This window comes from Fukomys damarensis, unplaced genomic scaffold (assembly GCF_012274545.1).
Source record: "Fukomys damarensis isolate Sample0158 unplaced genomic scaffold, DMR_v1.0_HiC HiC_scaffold_23, whole genome shotgun sequence".
NCBI classification, from domain to species: Eukaryota; Metazoa; Chordata; class Mammalia; order Rodentia; family Bathyergidae; genus Fukomys; species Fukomys damarensis.
This window is the reverse complement of record NW_022900935.1, coordinates 34,997,007-35,013,298: the sequence shown is the minus strand read 5'-3', so window position 1 is coordinate 35,013,298 and position 16,292 is coordinate 34,997,007. Positions and strand designations below refer to the sequence as shown.

At 43.2% G+C, this 16,292-nt stretch overlaps 1 protein-coding gene and 1 long non-coding RNA gene across 11 annotated transcripts in view; one reads left to right on the top strand and one right to left on the bottom strand.

Moving 5' to 3' along the window:
• Positions 1–16,292, top strand: part of Dab1 (DAB adaptor protein 1) — a 768,539-nt gene that overhangs the window by 205,642 nt on the left and 546,605 nt on the right. The gene's annotated exons all lie outside the window — the stretch shown is intronic.
• Positions 11,559–15,789, bottom strand: LOC104847966. Its single transcript, XR_776266.2, has 3 exons — positions 15,481–15,789; positions 14,966–15,052; positions 11,559–11,624 (listed from the first exon to the last, which is right to left on the bottom strand). It is a non-coding gene; the product is annotated as an uncharacterized LOC104847966 (long non-coding RNA).

Sequence of the window (16,292 nt, the reverse complement as noted above, 5' to 3'; positions counted from 1 at the left end):
ATCCTCAATGCTTAGCATAATACCTTGCTCCCAGCACACGCTCAGGAGAGGTTTGTGAAATGAAATAATGGCATTGCTTCAGTTCAAACTCACATTGTCTTTCTGAAGACCATGAAAGTCCTTTACTTTCATGCTTATCAGCTTCCAAACCCTCTGTTTAGGGTTATGGCTTCATGCTCACATAGGTGGGGCTTTTGGAGTGGGTGGATCTAGAGTGTATGGATATGGAGTAAAGGTATGTGATAACTAAATCAACCTACTGATTGGTATAGCATTGTCCTGGGTGTGGATAACAGAAAGGCCCACAAGATCTAGGCTGCACCACCCAAAAGGCTTGTAGCCCAGGTGGGATAAAAAAAGAAAGAGACTGGCTGCTGTTGCTTCCTGCCTACCCTGTTTCTCCTCTGTGATGTCCCTCTGCTGTGCCACCCTGCCTTGGAGCCAGACAACTATGGCCTGAAGCTTCTACAAACTGTGAGCCAAAATAAATCTTTCTTGGCTGGGGATTTAGTTCAGTGGCTCCACACCTGCCTCAAAAGTTCAAGGTCCTAACTTTGATCCTTGGTACCGAAAAAAATTTTTTTAATTAAAAAAAATAAACCTTTCTTCCTGTAACTTGTGGGTGTTGGCTATTTTGTCTCAGCAAAGAGGATTTAAGACATATTTCTTCGCCCTGTGTTTGTAATGTGATGCTAGATAACGAGTATAAGGCCACTGCTCTGCTGAAGACTTCTCAGTGGCTTCCCTAGGCCTACTGTACTGAAAAGACCCTTAAAATAGACTTTACAGTTATTTACTATCTTCCCAGGCCCTTCTATAGAGCGTTATCTTTCCCATTTCCACCTTCCAAATCTCTCTCTCACACACACCTGTATTTCTTTTGGGGCTGCCTGATTACCTAAATCTTTTGGTTTTGCTTTGTTTTGTATTAGTGCACTGCACTCTTTCAGTTCCCGTCTCTTCTACCTGGAATGCCCCTTTCTGTCTCTTCCCTTGCACAAACTTCTACCTATGCCCTGGTTCCTTCCTCGATGCTCTGATGTCTTTGCCATAGGACACATTGGGCAATTCCTCAAGGCAGGAGTGCTGTCTCTGTGCCCTGTGGATCAGCAAGCAGGGATGCTCCTGAGTCTTGTGCACCTCCGCCAGCCCGACAGGTTGTGAAGATGCCCGTAAAACTAAGCTGACCCATGGTGATGACAGCATCTTCATTAGACCCAAGCCACAGGAACCAGGAGAAGGAAGGTCCATGCGGTGCCTTGAGGACACCAATGGCTTCCACAGTTCCCACATTCTCCCCACTCAGCACTTTTGAATAATGAATTATAAACACTGATTTTTATCTCGCTGTTTAACTCTAATAAAGTTTACACATGATTGATTGTCTTTATTAATGAAAAGCAACAAAAATGTCATGCTTTCGTAAGTACCTGGGTTAGTTACTTTTCTCTCATTGCTAAGACCAAGTACTCAACACCCAAAGTTAAAGGGACAAGGGTTTATTTGGCTTACAATTTGTAGAGGTTTCAGTCTGTAATCAGCTGGCTCTGAGGTAGGGTGGCCGAGGGGCAACAGTTCATGGAGGTGGAAGAGAGAGCAAAAGCAACAATAGACTTTTAACAGCGACTTTCTGCCCCTTTTATTTTATTCAGACTACCCAGATCAGGGAGATGCCAAACCAATCCCTCACATGTAGTGCTTTAGTGATCACACACCCTTAATCCTGGTGTCACACACTCTAGATTCAGCCACTACCAAGATAGCCCCACCTGATTCACATGAGGCTTGAGGGGGGACATGGAAACACAAGCCGAATCAGTACCTTTGTGATTATTGATCTATTCATGAATTTCAATTTTAAAACTAATCTAAACATGTAACGTGGAACTTGAAAATTAGAGAAAAGGCCAAAACTAACCATGATCTTTTATTTTCATATATTTCTCTCAGACTTTAGCTTACACGTGTGCGCAGCATTTGATTTTACCTATTATCAAGTTGATCACATGAACGTGAAGCCTGGTTGACTTCACCCTCACCTCCCTCAGCACGTGCTGTGGCACTGAGGAGCATTTTAAGAGAGCGAGTACTATTCCACTAAGTAAATAGACTGTGTTGGGTAGGACCACCATCATTTACACAAGCGTGTTCCTATTGTGAAAGGCGAGATTTTACTTTTGCCAGCCAGCTATTTGTGAAAATACTCCTACACACAAAGATTTTCTAGTACTTTGTGCTACTGCCTTAAGATGACTCTGACACCCATTACTAATCTGTACACACTCCCCTTTGGGAAAATATTCAGTGCTCCTCCCTGATGCCTCTCTGCCAAGGTAGCATGTCCTTGCTCCCTAATAAGTCATTTCAAGACCTGTATACACAATGGCTCTTATACCCAACTCCAGCACCCATTCTATCAACCCCTGCACCCTAAGTTACCCTCATGAGCCTGTCCTGTGGTTCCAGTACACACAACTAGCTGCCCCTAGGCTGTCCACTGGTGCTCAGTAAGGTAGCCTCAGCTACCTCTACGTGTACGCTGCATGTACTTGCTCCACGTAAGCCGGAACCTCCTCTGGGAAGTCTCTGCTGGCTCCAGAGCGGTGGATCAGATGCTGTCTTTTCCTCCAAGATTCCTCAGTTCCTTCTGCATACCTCAGAATTTCACTGACAACATGACTCTCAGAAGCTGGGAAATGTATCTTTGTCATTGTTTCCCCAGTTGTTAAAACACTACCCAACACATAGTTAAGTGTGGAATAGCTGATAAGCAAACCTATCAATAGATCTGGCAACTGGGATATCCTTGTCACATGTTACTGAAGAGAAAAATATATGTAAGTGTTGACAGATGGTGTCTCCTCTACTCCCTTCTTAAAATGGCAAGATATATTAGAGTACAGCACAAAGAGGAAAAGATTATAAGTGGGAGTACTGTAAAGAAACGATATTGAAGGATATCAAAAACTCCAACTGATTTATGTACATCATTTCAAGCATACAGCATTATTTTATCATTCTTTTTCTCTCTTTTGCCCTGATAGGTTGGGCAGATGATCTTTCACCGAGCTACACCCCCACCCCTTACTGTTCAGGAATTGGATCTCTCACCTTTATTGAATACTGTGCATGTGCTAATTATTTCCACATGTTTATCACCAACAGTCCCATTCTCCTAAACTCAGGACTCTGTCTCCTCAAACATCTCCTTTGGGTTTCTGCCGGCAGCTCACATTTCAGAAATCTAGAACCAAACTTACGATCAGCCACTCCAACTACTCCCTCTGTGACTTTCCCGATCGTAGCGAATGGCTACCCCAGTCTTCCAGGTGATCACCCATAGACACACCATTCGCCAGACCACCTCCACCACACTTGGCAGCACAGTCCCCGCTGCTGTTACCTTGGTGTGGTATTGTTGGTCTGGAGTATAGCTACAACCTCCTGACTGATTTCTTAGCTTTCAGCCTTTATCCTCTATTTTATACACACAAGCAAGGTGTACTTCCTGTCACTGCTTAAGGCCCTTTACTGGTGGCTCATCTCAATGTCCTCAAGTGGTATACTGGCCTTCTCACACTGCCACAAGAAAATATCGCAGACTGGAAGCTTGTAACAATAAATATTTATTTTCTAATGGATCCAGAAGCAGGAAGTGCATGGTCAAGGGGGTCAGTAAATTCAGTTTCTGGTGAGGTTTCTCTTCCTGAATTGTAGTCAGCCACCTCCTTTCTGTCTCCTCACCAGGTATTTCCTCTGTGAACATTCTGAAAAAGAGAGAAGGACAGCTCCTTTCCTTAGGAATGATACCAAAATAATGGAATTTAAGTGCCACCTGCATGACCTAATCAAACCTTCCTTAAAAGCCCTGTCTTCAGTACCATCATACTGGGGGTTGAGGCTTCACCCTGTAAATCACACAATTCAGTTCTTAACACGTGGCCTCCAACTTTCCATGCAGTCCTCTGCACCTCTCCTCACTGCCCTCTGCTGCTCAACAAACCACGTTCACTTGGCTCCAAGAAAACACCCAGCAACTGCCACCCCAAGGCCACTGCAGGGACTGGCTTCTGCCTGGACTGTACCCCAGATATCAGCATGGCTGGGCCCGTGTCCTTCAGGCTTCTCTGCCCAAGTGACACTCACTTGCTGTTTCTTCCTTGACCCACCCCACTGTAGCCTCATCCTACGTACCTTGCTTTAGTTTTTGCTACAACATTGTTGTCACTTACTGCTATGTACTTGTTTATGTATTCATCTCTCTTTCTCGCCTTGACTCTTGTGGCAAAGTAAGAATAAGCTCACGAAGGCAGGAATTTTATATTTCTTTGTTTCCAAGTGTTTTTGCTGATACACAAAAGATGCCTGATAAACAACCATTGAATGAACAAACAGAAGTTTCTTGAATGCTTATTATTTTATTTCAGCCTCAAGCCAAACCTGCAAGTGGTTAGGTTACCTATCAGTTCTATTTTCACAGAGGAAATACTCACAAATAATTTATATACATATTACATTTGTAAATTGCATATGTATATAAATTATACATTTTATATTTATGTATAGCATTTCATTTGGTAGGTGCTGAAGATTGCTAAGGGATAGGCATGCTCTCATTCTTCCTTCTGTTTAATCCTCAGTGTAATCCTAAAAGATTATATATTATTACCCCTGTTTTAACACAATTACTCATGCTTTGGAGTGGCTCAATAACTTGCCCAAGGGAGCCATGACCAATTGGTGGCCTGGAAAGAGCTACTTGAAAGAGCAAGTTTTTATCTCCTGTTATACCTCACATCCTATCAACACAATGCCCTGTACCAGGTGCTACATTAAATCTGACAACTCCAGCATGATTGCCTTCATTTCAAAGATGAGATCACTACCACTCTGAGATGTTCACTCTTTAGGGTCACACACAGAGGACCTAAAAGTCTGTTTTTGATGTACCAGCCCCTCCATTAAAGAGCCAGGTCTTGAACCTAGAACTTCATACTTCCCATTGTCCTGCCTTTATGCACCAGCTGCCTAAATTAACCACAAGATCCAGGATGCCCCAACCATGACATACATTTAAATTTATATTTGCAGTTCTGATCTCAGTAGGCCTTTGTGAAACAGAAAGTTTGGATGATAAAGCAAATTAATATAGCCATTAAAAATATTGACCAGTTTTATATGATTTAATCATTTTTAAAAGATTGTTCAGTCTCTTGCAGGTTAGGTCAAGCTTTATACCTATTCTCTTTCTTCTTAGATAACTGGAAAAAAGTGTGTGGTCTCTTGTCTCTCTCCCTGCTTCTAATGGCATAGCTTAGGTTCAGGAGTGGGGAAAGATAATTGAATCTATTTTTCAGATTTTCATCCGGTGGGCTCTATGCTGGGCACATATTAGTAGAATTGTGAGAACCAGACTTTTTTTTAAAGTAGAGGTTGTTGGGCTGAGCCAGGAAGATTATTAAAAGACATTACAATACCAGCCTTAGGAAATAAAATAGGGCACCTGGATTCCTCCCCTTCCAACACAAAGCTTATTGAAACACCTTTCCAGAACAGGCTCCTCCCTTTGGGCCACCTCTGCAGCCTGCTCTGATCATGAGTGTACCCACCTCACATGGATCTCGAAGTATCTCCCAGGCCCTGACATGGCAGTGTCACCAGGAACTGGGAAGACATGTGGACTCTCAGCTCCACCCAGAGCCCCAGATCAGAGTCTCTAGGGGAGGGACCAGTAGTCAGCTCCCGCAGGCCCTCTAGGGGACTCCTGCATGCTCACATTTGGGAATCCATGAGTTGGGAAAATCGTCACCTTTGCCACCCCTCCCATCCTTTCAGGTTCTAGACCACAAGGAAACTGCAGCTTCTGGGAATCCTGCTCTCTGTGGCAGCCACAACTAAGACTGATAGGGAGCATCACTCAGGAGTTGGATCTTGGCTTCTTCAATGCACAGCCTTGAGCTTGGCTCAGGGAAGAACAGGTTAACTGTAAAACACAGAGATAAGGTGCATTCGTAGGTAGCTGTTGTCTGCTTTAAGAAAAATCTCATTACTAACCTCTCCCATTCTGGTCATATCTTTGCTCTTATCTAATAGAGCATAATAAGAACTACTATTTACTTGAGTGCTATTTGCTTTAAAGCCTAAAACGAAATTTTTGTTCATGTAATGCATTTGAAACAAATAGTACTGCAATTCCTACTGAAAATAGCAGTTCCCAGCTTCCCACCTACTCAGCACGCTGAGACTTTCGTTCCTTTTACCTTTCTTCTATGATATAACTTCATAGATGTATGTAGTGCATTTATATTGCTATTTCTTTAATAGAAATTCAATTTCAGGCGGTATCTCTTGACTTCCTCTTATGGTAGGTGAGAATGGGGTTCTCCTGAGTGTCCCTTCTCCCCACTGCCCCGTTTCAGATGTACCCTCCGTCCTTGGTTTGTGTCTCCCAAGCGTGGGGTTCCTTGGAGAATCAGTTAACTTATTGTTGCCATTAAACTCTCCCGTCCCTCTCCTCCTGGAAGCTTGGGTTGTGCCTTCATCTATGCTGCTTTTCCCTGCAGTTCAAGGGATGCCTCGAAACCTTCCATCCTTGTGGTAGCTCTGGGTCCAAGACGGCTGAAGTCCGCTTATACCAAATACTGCTAAATGGCAAATGCCGCTAATGACTAGAGTTTCTTTTCTGTGTTTTTTTAAAATAACATTTTGCAGTATTTTAGTAAATTGTCAGGTAGTAATTTATAAGAGAATAGTGGTATGCTTGCGATGTGTGCATAAAATAACAATGTTTATGGATACGTTGTGCTGTGCATATAAACTTTAGTATTTGAAGGGCAATTTCGATGCTACAGTTCTTAAATTCCAGCTTTACCCATCTTTCACCCTGGGATCGGCTGGGGAAGTCTTAGGTTCAAAATAGCAACCCTGATAATCATATTCGTCTGGAACGACATAGCCTCCCAAACTCTTACCATACCTAGTTATCATTCTACATCCTTTACATGTATGAGTCCCTCAATTCTCTCAGTCAACAGAGTGTGCTGCTGTTGGAGCCATATTATAGGTGAGGAAAAATGAGTCACACTAAGGTTAAAATCATTTGCATTGGGATTCACACCCATCCAGGCAGCACTACATTCAACCACCCCTTATAATAATTCCTTATATGTCACGTGGGGACCTTACGGCAGTTCTGCAATTTAGGTGTAGCAGGTCTCTGACTTCCCCAGGTGCTGCATAACTCAAATACTAATTTCCTACTTACACATGACAGCAGTCTGTCCTACCTCCCGGACTACTCCATACCTGTCCTGTTGTGGATGTTTCCCCACAGCCTACCAGAGGGCCTTGCGTCCTGCTGATCTGGGGCATGGGAATCACCAGCCAGAGGTAGGTTCCTTGCTCTTGCTGATTTGGACTACTGACCTCTTCTTAGGGCCACTGATCCTATCGCTGGGCCCAGGTACATTGATGGGCTCAAGCTTGAGTTCATCTCAGATTGTACGACTCTATCTTAGTGCTCTGAACGATGCAGCAAGATAACAGTTGCTCTTTCGGTATTATTTTATATGCTATGAACATTTTGTTTTGAAGGTCTGCAGAATTTATAAGAAAAAGATCTCAAGGAAACTAAATTATTTAAAATACTTCAAGAAAAACTATGACTACTTTACAAACAAATGCTGGGGAAATTATAACTAATATAAATTGACAGATAAACATCAATAAGATAAATATTCCAACTATTAAATAAATAGCATACAAATTAAAAAAAGCATAATTAATCATGGAAGCTGAAAGTCAAATATTATTTGCTCTTTTTTAAAAATGTGCCAGCTAAAATACAAAGTGGATCAGTGACAGCATCGAGTTGCAAACACACTGTGGTGCACGCTTTTCTTGCCGCAGAAAAAGTTCTTTCTTAGCTTTTCTGACTGGACAGAAGAATGATAAGGAGACACATAAAAGCTGACCCCAAATATTTCCCTCTGAATTTTATCTTTAAATAATCTCCCTTCTTATTTGATCATTTTGAGGAGTTCTCCTTTGAACTACCTCTCCTCCCATGCCCATCCCACCAAAGACTGTAGATTTTGGGTTAACATAGAGCTAAATTTCTTCTTCTCTCCCCCACCCACCACTGCAGGAAGCACTTGATCTGTCTACAGCTGTATACGTACGGTAGCTTTTGTTATGAGTAGCTGATGACTCTAAGGCCGAAGTCCCTGTGTTCATTTCCATACTATCACATCCATACCCTACTTTCTCAGAAATTCAACAGCAATATGAGTATCCATTGCATACCTTCCAAGACCACATATAGGTGCCTTATGGCCATCCACAATGGCCTGGACCTGTCTAGACTTACAGGCTTTGCAGTAATTTGTCTTTTCATATAAGTTGAATAATTAAATAACTCTTATTCTACAGGCATAAACTTAAGATTTAAAAAATAAAATAGCACACCAACGAATCTATGGACATTTCAGCTTTTAAAACTGGCAGAGTAGGCAGTGAAGCCATTGTGGGCTTTGCTCCTTCTTCCACCCTGTGCAGAACACCCAGCATGCTTTGCACCCGGGGTGCCATCTTTCACAAAGGAGGAGAGTAGTACACTAGGAGAAGTAATTAGCTGGCAAGCATCAGCACTGAGACTTGAACCCCCATTCTTCTGATTATAAAGACAGATTTACATTCTCTGTCAGACACTTAGTAAGTTGCACTTTTCTTTCTATATAAGTAAACCCCAACTTATCAACTCTGTAAGTGAAACAAATGGCCGGCAATTTTTTTTTTCTCAGCAGACATCGTTACTTAGCTTAGAGTGAAAGACAATTTTCCTGAGGTAAGGGTTGTCAAACACCTGAATGAGCTCTTGAGGCACATTAAAAAATTTCCTCTTCCATCTTGAAAATAATCGTGATGAGGAGTTTTAAAATTTATACAGGTTCCAGATGACCTCTCAGGGTCTCCTCTTACTTTGCTGTTCTGCAGGTCTTTGAACACTTAAGACAAAGGAAATCCGAAGTCCATTCCCCTGCTACTTGGTTCTTTGCTGTCTGTATCCTTACACGTGAAACATCTGGACGACAGAACCAAGTGGCTTTTTGCTCTGGTTTTGAGCCTCATAGACCTGCAGGTTTTGCTATGCCATCATCAGAGCATCCAAGTACTTCCACTTGGTATCTCAAGAAATTGGAAATAATCTTGGTTGTCTTTCCTCTGTTTGCTCCTTTCATCTTTTTTCTGTTTAATAAGCACAAAGTAAATACAGAACTGATTTTTTTATTCTGAAATGTTATGAACATTAAGCTCTGAGTATTATCAAGGGAATGCATTTCATTTGAACTCCAAGGAGCCCTAATGTAATTTTTTAAAGGAAAAAAAAAAACCAACATCTGTAATGCTATGACAATTTCTTTTTTGCTCCAATAGATCTTGAAGGCCTCCCTCTGGCAGGTCCAGTATTTCCAAATCTGCTTAGGATTTGAGGAGCCCTTGAGTTATCTGGAGCACTAAATCCTGACTGCTTAGGCAGTGTTCAAGAACATCTGGGACTGTCTGGCTGTTGAGGTTTCTTACTATCCTGTGTCAGTCACCTGTCGTGCACCATGCTCTGGAACACGCTGCCAGCATGCGCTTCTTCATTTGACCAACACACACTCCTAACAATTAATTCATAATGTCCCACTTTCTAATAAGCCAGTCATGATGAACTGCAGTTGAATGACTTGCCCATCTTCATCCTGCCAGAAAGTGACAAAACTGGACTTTAAGCCAGGGCTCCACGGCTTCCACGTGAGGCTCTGCTTACTACAGCACATGATTTGCACACTTGTGCCCCTAGCCAGTCGCCGTGTATGTAGCTCCTCACCTGCTCTCTATGTGTTTGGATCCTCCGTCTGGGCCTACACCAGCCAGGTCTATAATGGAACTTGGTAGGCCACCAGCATTCTGTCCTCTGGCTGGAAGTAAGAAATCCAGCCATGTCCGGTCTTCTCTTTTTCAATCAATAATGTTGCACCCACCACACCTGTCCACTGCAGGGGGAAACACAGCCACTCCTTGAAGCATTCCTAGACTGAGGGCCCAGGTTGGGAGGAGGGAAGTCTGGAAAGATGACCATAGGGCAGTGCCACATGTGGTAGGACCACCAGGGGCAGTCAGCGTGGCCTGAGAACTCCTGTAGTTAACCTTGCCAGGGAAATCTGGAAAGTTCTTGCGGAGTGGGTGCTGTGGGCACCAAGTCTTGAGGATGTTTGTGATAAGCAGGACTGTGTTCCCCCAGAACTACTGTGTTGGTACTCTCACCCCCAGTCCAGGAGGGTGTGACTGTGTTTGGAGCTGGGTCCTTCCAGGAGGAGGTTAAGGATAAATAAGGTTGGATGGTTGAGCCCTCCTCCAGTGTGACTCATATTCCCACAAGCTGAGGACATTTGGACTTAGAAAGAGGCACAGGGATGTATCTATAGGTGGAAAGACCCAGTGAGGACACAGCCAAACAACAGCCACTGTCAAGCCAAGGAGAGAGGCCTCAGGAGAAACCAAACCTTGCAACATCTTGATCTTGGACTAACAACCTCCAGAGAAAACACATCTCTGTGTTTTGTTTGCAAACTCTTCCTTCTTCCCCTTCTTACTAAGGCTGCATTAGCTCCTGGACAGTCTCCCCTGACACCTGTCATATCTTTCTCCACCATCCCCACCATCGTAACACACTGGAGGACTCATGTACCTTCCCTTAATTAATGGTGCGGGGTTTGTCATACAGGCACCTCAGCCAGGGGTCACATGAAATCCACATCAGCTTATAAATATTGATACCGGCAGGGCACAAATAGCTCCTGGGCATTTATAAGAAATGCATGTGTTTCTGGACTATTCTTTCTAATCTTTTCTTAAATCAACTCAGAATTTCTACAACATGCAACAGTAAATGTGTCACTTTGTGTAAAGCAGTATAGAGCGGGGAGCAGTTTATAAGAATTGTATGTGTTTCTGAAGATTTAATTACTTATATAATTTTATGCTTTTAATCAAAGGTTTAAAATTTGTAAGAACTATAAGAACTTGGTGAAAGTAGAAAAATGCTAAAGAGACAAGTGAGGAGAGATCAAATAGACTGCTAATTAAGTTAATGTGCGTTCAGTGCTTGGAACAGCACTGGGCATATAGTATGTACCATGGGAGTGTTAGACTTAATTATTGCTTTGAGACAAAACTGAAACCTCCAAAGCACAAAGACCCATGGAAAAGTTTGAAGAAAGAGAGTAAAACTGGAAATGAGAAGAATAAAACTTTGTACAATGAATTTGATGAGAATGCCTGATAAAATAACCAATAAGAGGCCACACACAGAAACCAAGTAGGAAATACAGGTTGTAAATGTGAGCACTGTCACAGGGGATGGGGGAAATGAGCAAGACAGACTTTTTTGAGTGACTAGTACAAAGCAGTCATATTTGTATGTGACCAAAGCATGATGGGTGATATATGAATTTTTAATTCACTTGTTGATATCCCCAACAGATAATGAGCTTCCTAGGGGAAGAGATAGGGTCAGTCTTCCTTATTTCAGTATTTTCAGGGTTCATTGCCTAATGTTGAATGGCCACTTGGTAAGCCTGTTTTGAATGAAACAGAGAAAAGAATGAATGAGTTACAAGTCCTAGTTAGGAAAGAGCTCACTAAGATGCCCACAGTATCTGCCACATTTCTGTCCCCATCTGAGCTGCCCATTCCTTTGTGTCTCCTGACGGTGACTTTTTCCTGACCACTGAAATGAATAGCTAACACTTGCCCAGCCCCATGCACTCGATAATGCTTCCTGACAGGCCAGTGCACTGACTTTGTACTTGAAACATCTTGAAGTGTTAGACAAAGTAAGAGCTACTTTACCTCCTCATACAAATGAGGAACCTGAAGCTCTGTGACCCACTGAAGGTGACATGCACAGCTTATATTAGGCAGAGGCAAGACTCAGGTCCAGATAATCTCTATCCAAAGTGTGTGTTTTCATGTCATCACCATCACCTGGGCTATGCACAGGAGGTCACAAGTACAAGTGCAATTTGAAAAGCCTTCTCACAGAGTTAACAGTTGAATGTGGGTCTGGATCCATCAGTTCTTAGCATCTCTTCTACCAGGGTAAGTAGTGCAAAGAAGGAGTGATAACCTTGGGACACACTGAGATTTGGGCAGGACCAAAAGATAAAGGCTGGCTGCTCACCTGCTTCCCAAGGGTTTGACATGGTGCAGTATTCTCCAGAGCTTAGGGTCAGAGTAATGCATGCCCAGCATGGCTATGGAGATAGGCTTCACTTCCAATCCTACTTATGTTCCTAAGTCATTATGCAGCCTATGAGAAATCTCCTTTTTAGCTTTCAAGTCAAAATATTAATTCAACTCTGACTGTGACTAAGTTATGAGTCTATAGTGGTTTAAAAAAAGATATTGTTTCTCCCAATACTAATTGTCTAGAACTAAGCAAGGACATAATTTCATATGTAACGAGTACATAAAAGTTGCTCTGATGGTTAATAAGCAAGCTCTTTGCGGATGCCTGGCCCGGGATAATTGCTCCAGCAACCGTAGCTGTCTGTAGGTACTTGACAGGCATGGTATGTCCGTTACGGCTTTCATCACATAGAATCAGTAGCTTACCATGTACAAGACAGAGGCCCAGGAAGGCCACAGGTATGATTTGGTTCAAGTCTAAAGGCCTGAGACCAGGGGAATGAAAGACAGAGCTTCCCAGTCTGGACGTTAAGGCTGAGTGCCAGGAACACCAAGGGTAGAAGATCCTTATCTCTGAACAAGCAACCAGGAAGGAAGCAGAGAATTCCTCTTTCCTCTACCTTTGGTTCTATTCAGGCTCTGAGCCGGTAGGACAGTGTCCACCCACACTAGAGAGGGCCATTGACTTTACTGAGTGAAGGAAGTGCTAATCCCACCTGAGAATACCACAAGGATGTGCTTGGAAACAATGTTTAATCTAGGAACCCTGAGGCAAGTCCAGTGGGGACCTAAAATTAACCATCTCATATGGATCAATGGGTTTGAATATTTATGTCCTCAAGAAATGTACATAGTGGAAATCATAGCCTCTAAAGTGATGGTATTTGGAGATGGGTTTTGGGGGGTGATTAGATCATGAGGGTAGAGATCTCACTAATAGGATTAGTGACCTTATAAGTGCAGAGTGCCACACCCTTTCTGCCCTGCGAGGACACAGTGAGAAGACCACAATCTATAAACTCAAAAGCAGACCATCATCTGACACTGACCTTCCAGCACCTGGATCTTGGACTTCCCAGCCTCCAAAATAGGGGATAAAAGCTTCCTATTCTTCACAAGCTGCCCATATCTGATGGACTAACATACCTGGGAAGGTTCAACCTGACCACTTGGGCCTCCATGGCTCTATGTGGTCTAGCTCAGGAGCTGCCAGCACCCAGTCTTAGACCAATTCCTGGTACTAATGTTTCTTCCCTTGGTCCCTATTCATTTAGTGCCTTCACATCCCTTAGACATTTTAATCACCACAACCTTCCCTGGGGGTGTGGTCATTTCCTAATCATAGGTGCAGTCATTTAGCTCAACAGCATTTGCACACGGAAAACAGCAGCCTACAGGGGAGCTGCCTCATGCCCTCAGGTTTACAGATCCCTGCTGGAGGGCAGTAGGCATGGAAACCTTCACTAGCTGCTCAGTGCTCCCCAGTTAGACACTCCTCCTGGACTCAGCCGGGACAGCTGCTTCCCCAGCTGAGACTTCTGAAAGCCTGGCGATGTGATCTGTTAAAGCAAACTTGGGGAAGAAACATGGACCTAATAGTGAGCTTCCCATACACTCACATGCATTTTAAATTGCCACCCTTTATTCCAATTCTGTATCATACTATTTCTGCTATTGATGTCACATATCATAAAGGCATGATGCTTGTGGAGATTGGGTAAATATCCTTAGGTAGCTAAACAAAATGTTTGACTCAGCGTTTCCGTTGTATTTTGGCCCAGGAGATCCAATGGCAGAGCTTTAGTACTGAGGCAGGATGGATGTAAAACCATCCTGAGAACCCCACGGCTGCTTTCTCAGGGCAAAGACAGCCCCTTCTCTCCCATCTTTCCTCTTTAGTACATGCAGGAGGCTTTGACTTCCTGTCCATTTATCTTCCTATAATTATTTGAATATATTTGCATTAAATTATATTTAGATTTTCATCATTTCTGTAATTTCCCAAGATAAATGAAAAGAATCTTCCAAAAAATGAAAATGTTATAGACTGTCTGTAACCTTAGAAACTGGCAATTTATTAGAGAAAGAAAGCATTTGCTGCTTTTGCAAAAACTCTTCATTCCAGAGGGTAGCACCTACCGCTATATGTAGAAAACTGTCAGATAAAGTCTTGAATGACAATCTGGACTAGTTTAGCTCTAAAGGGTTTTGGGATATAAATATATATGCTTTTTTTTAGTGCAGCTTGTAGTGCACCCCTAGAGTCTAGGAATCAAAGCTTTCTTTCCCATGTGACAAAGGCTTGACACCTTTTAGTATAAAGCAAGGCTGATGGATCACCGACCTCTAACTTTGACCCTGAAAAGATACAAGGAAAAAGAATGTAATCATGAAGGTTTGAGAACCTATGGTACATCTGATGCTTTAATTCATCCTTCCATTGAACTCTGTCAACAAACTAGCTCCTGTAATGAGGATTGCTCTTCTATTCACTGCTCAGGAAGCTGAGCTCCAAGGACGTGGAGCAGCCTGGGATCCCCAAAGAGCCTCTCCCTAAGAAGGTACGGGAGGAAGTCCAAAGTCTCTGTAGCCTGCCTCACTGGAGAAGAGAAGCCTTGTTTCTTTGTATTTGTCTAAAGAGCTGAACTCTGTGGAATGCTTGCTGAGTGGCATGCAGACTTTTGTAAGTGCATTGCATGGATTCTCTTGCTTGAGCTTCACAACAGACCTGGGAAGAAAGCGCGTTGTCTTGGAGCTCTCCCGGTGTCCTGTGTCACCCTAGAGCAGCATCAGTTTGACCTCAGGGCACAGGCTGCTGTAAAAAGACAGTAGTCTGAAGAACACACTGGAATTGGAAAATGCAGGCACAGACTAAGGACATTGAAATTCACCTCCCTGGCCAAAGCAGCCTTTCTATGTAGCTAGCTTATTACCCTGCCTAGTTTCCTTACCCCAGCCAAGAGGGACAAGGGGCAGTGAACCACATGCCTGGAGCATATGCCACTCCGTTTGCTCAGCCTGGCAGCTTCTTTCTTACTCTTTACTTTAGGTCAATACTGTTGATCCTCCAAAGTCTGGTATTTCAAAACCATCCATTCCATCTTCCCACAGCTTTTAGAGTAGCTACACACAGTACTCATGTTATTACAAGAACCTTAATTGTTATTAATTGCCGTTGGAGGTGATGATAATTAACTCACTGTAATGAACTGCTAGCCCACCATCCTGCCATGTATATCTTACCTGTGCTTGTCTGAGGAGATCAACAAATTTGATAGGGACTCCCTTACGTGGATGATGAAGTAGACAGAGTGTGAGTTCATCCAGAAGTCTGGCCCCCCTCCTGGCTGATCCCATATCTGTGCCTGGGCTTGAGCTCTGGTTTTCTCTCAGCTCTGGGTGACTGGCTGCCAGGCCACCTTGGCTTGATCGAAATGGCACCTCGTTTGATGACATACCAGCACAGGTTTCAAACACCAATTGCTGCTTCAGCGATGACAAATATGAAGGGGAAAAAAAGCAGCAATGATCATTTAATAAATTGATTATGAAGACAAACCGCCCTTATATAAATCACCCTCCCTTATTATTTGAAGATCCTTGCTTATTCAGACACAGAGGCAATGAGGGTTAATCTCAGAATTGTAGCATAAACCCCGAGTGGCCTTAGGAAGACTTTGAGGGATCCCCATTGGTGGAAACCAGGAGGTCCCCTAGGGAGGTTCCCCATCACTTCAGTGTGTGTGGGGTTGGTCCTGACTACAGGATGTTTTCGGTAGGCAAGGAGTTTTCCCACCACATGTAAAGTTCTTGCGCACATCCCAGAGAAGGTCTCTGGCAGCCTTTAGCATGGGAACATGCTCAAAGAACCAGGAAGAGGAGAAGGGCAGTCAGGACCACACTGAGCAAGTGTTGTCTACGTATGAAATACCCATCCTGTGCACACCTCATAGAGAAAATTTCCTCCACGCTTCACAATATGTACAGTCAGAGAGCAGCAGAATGCTTAGGAACATCAGCTTTGGAACCAAGAGGCCCTCACTCCAGTCCAAAAT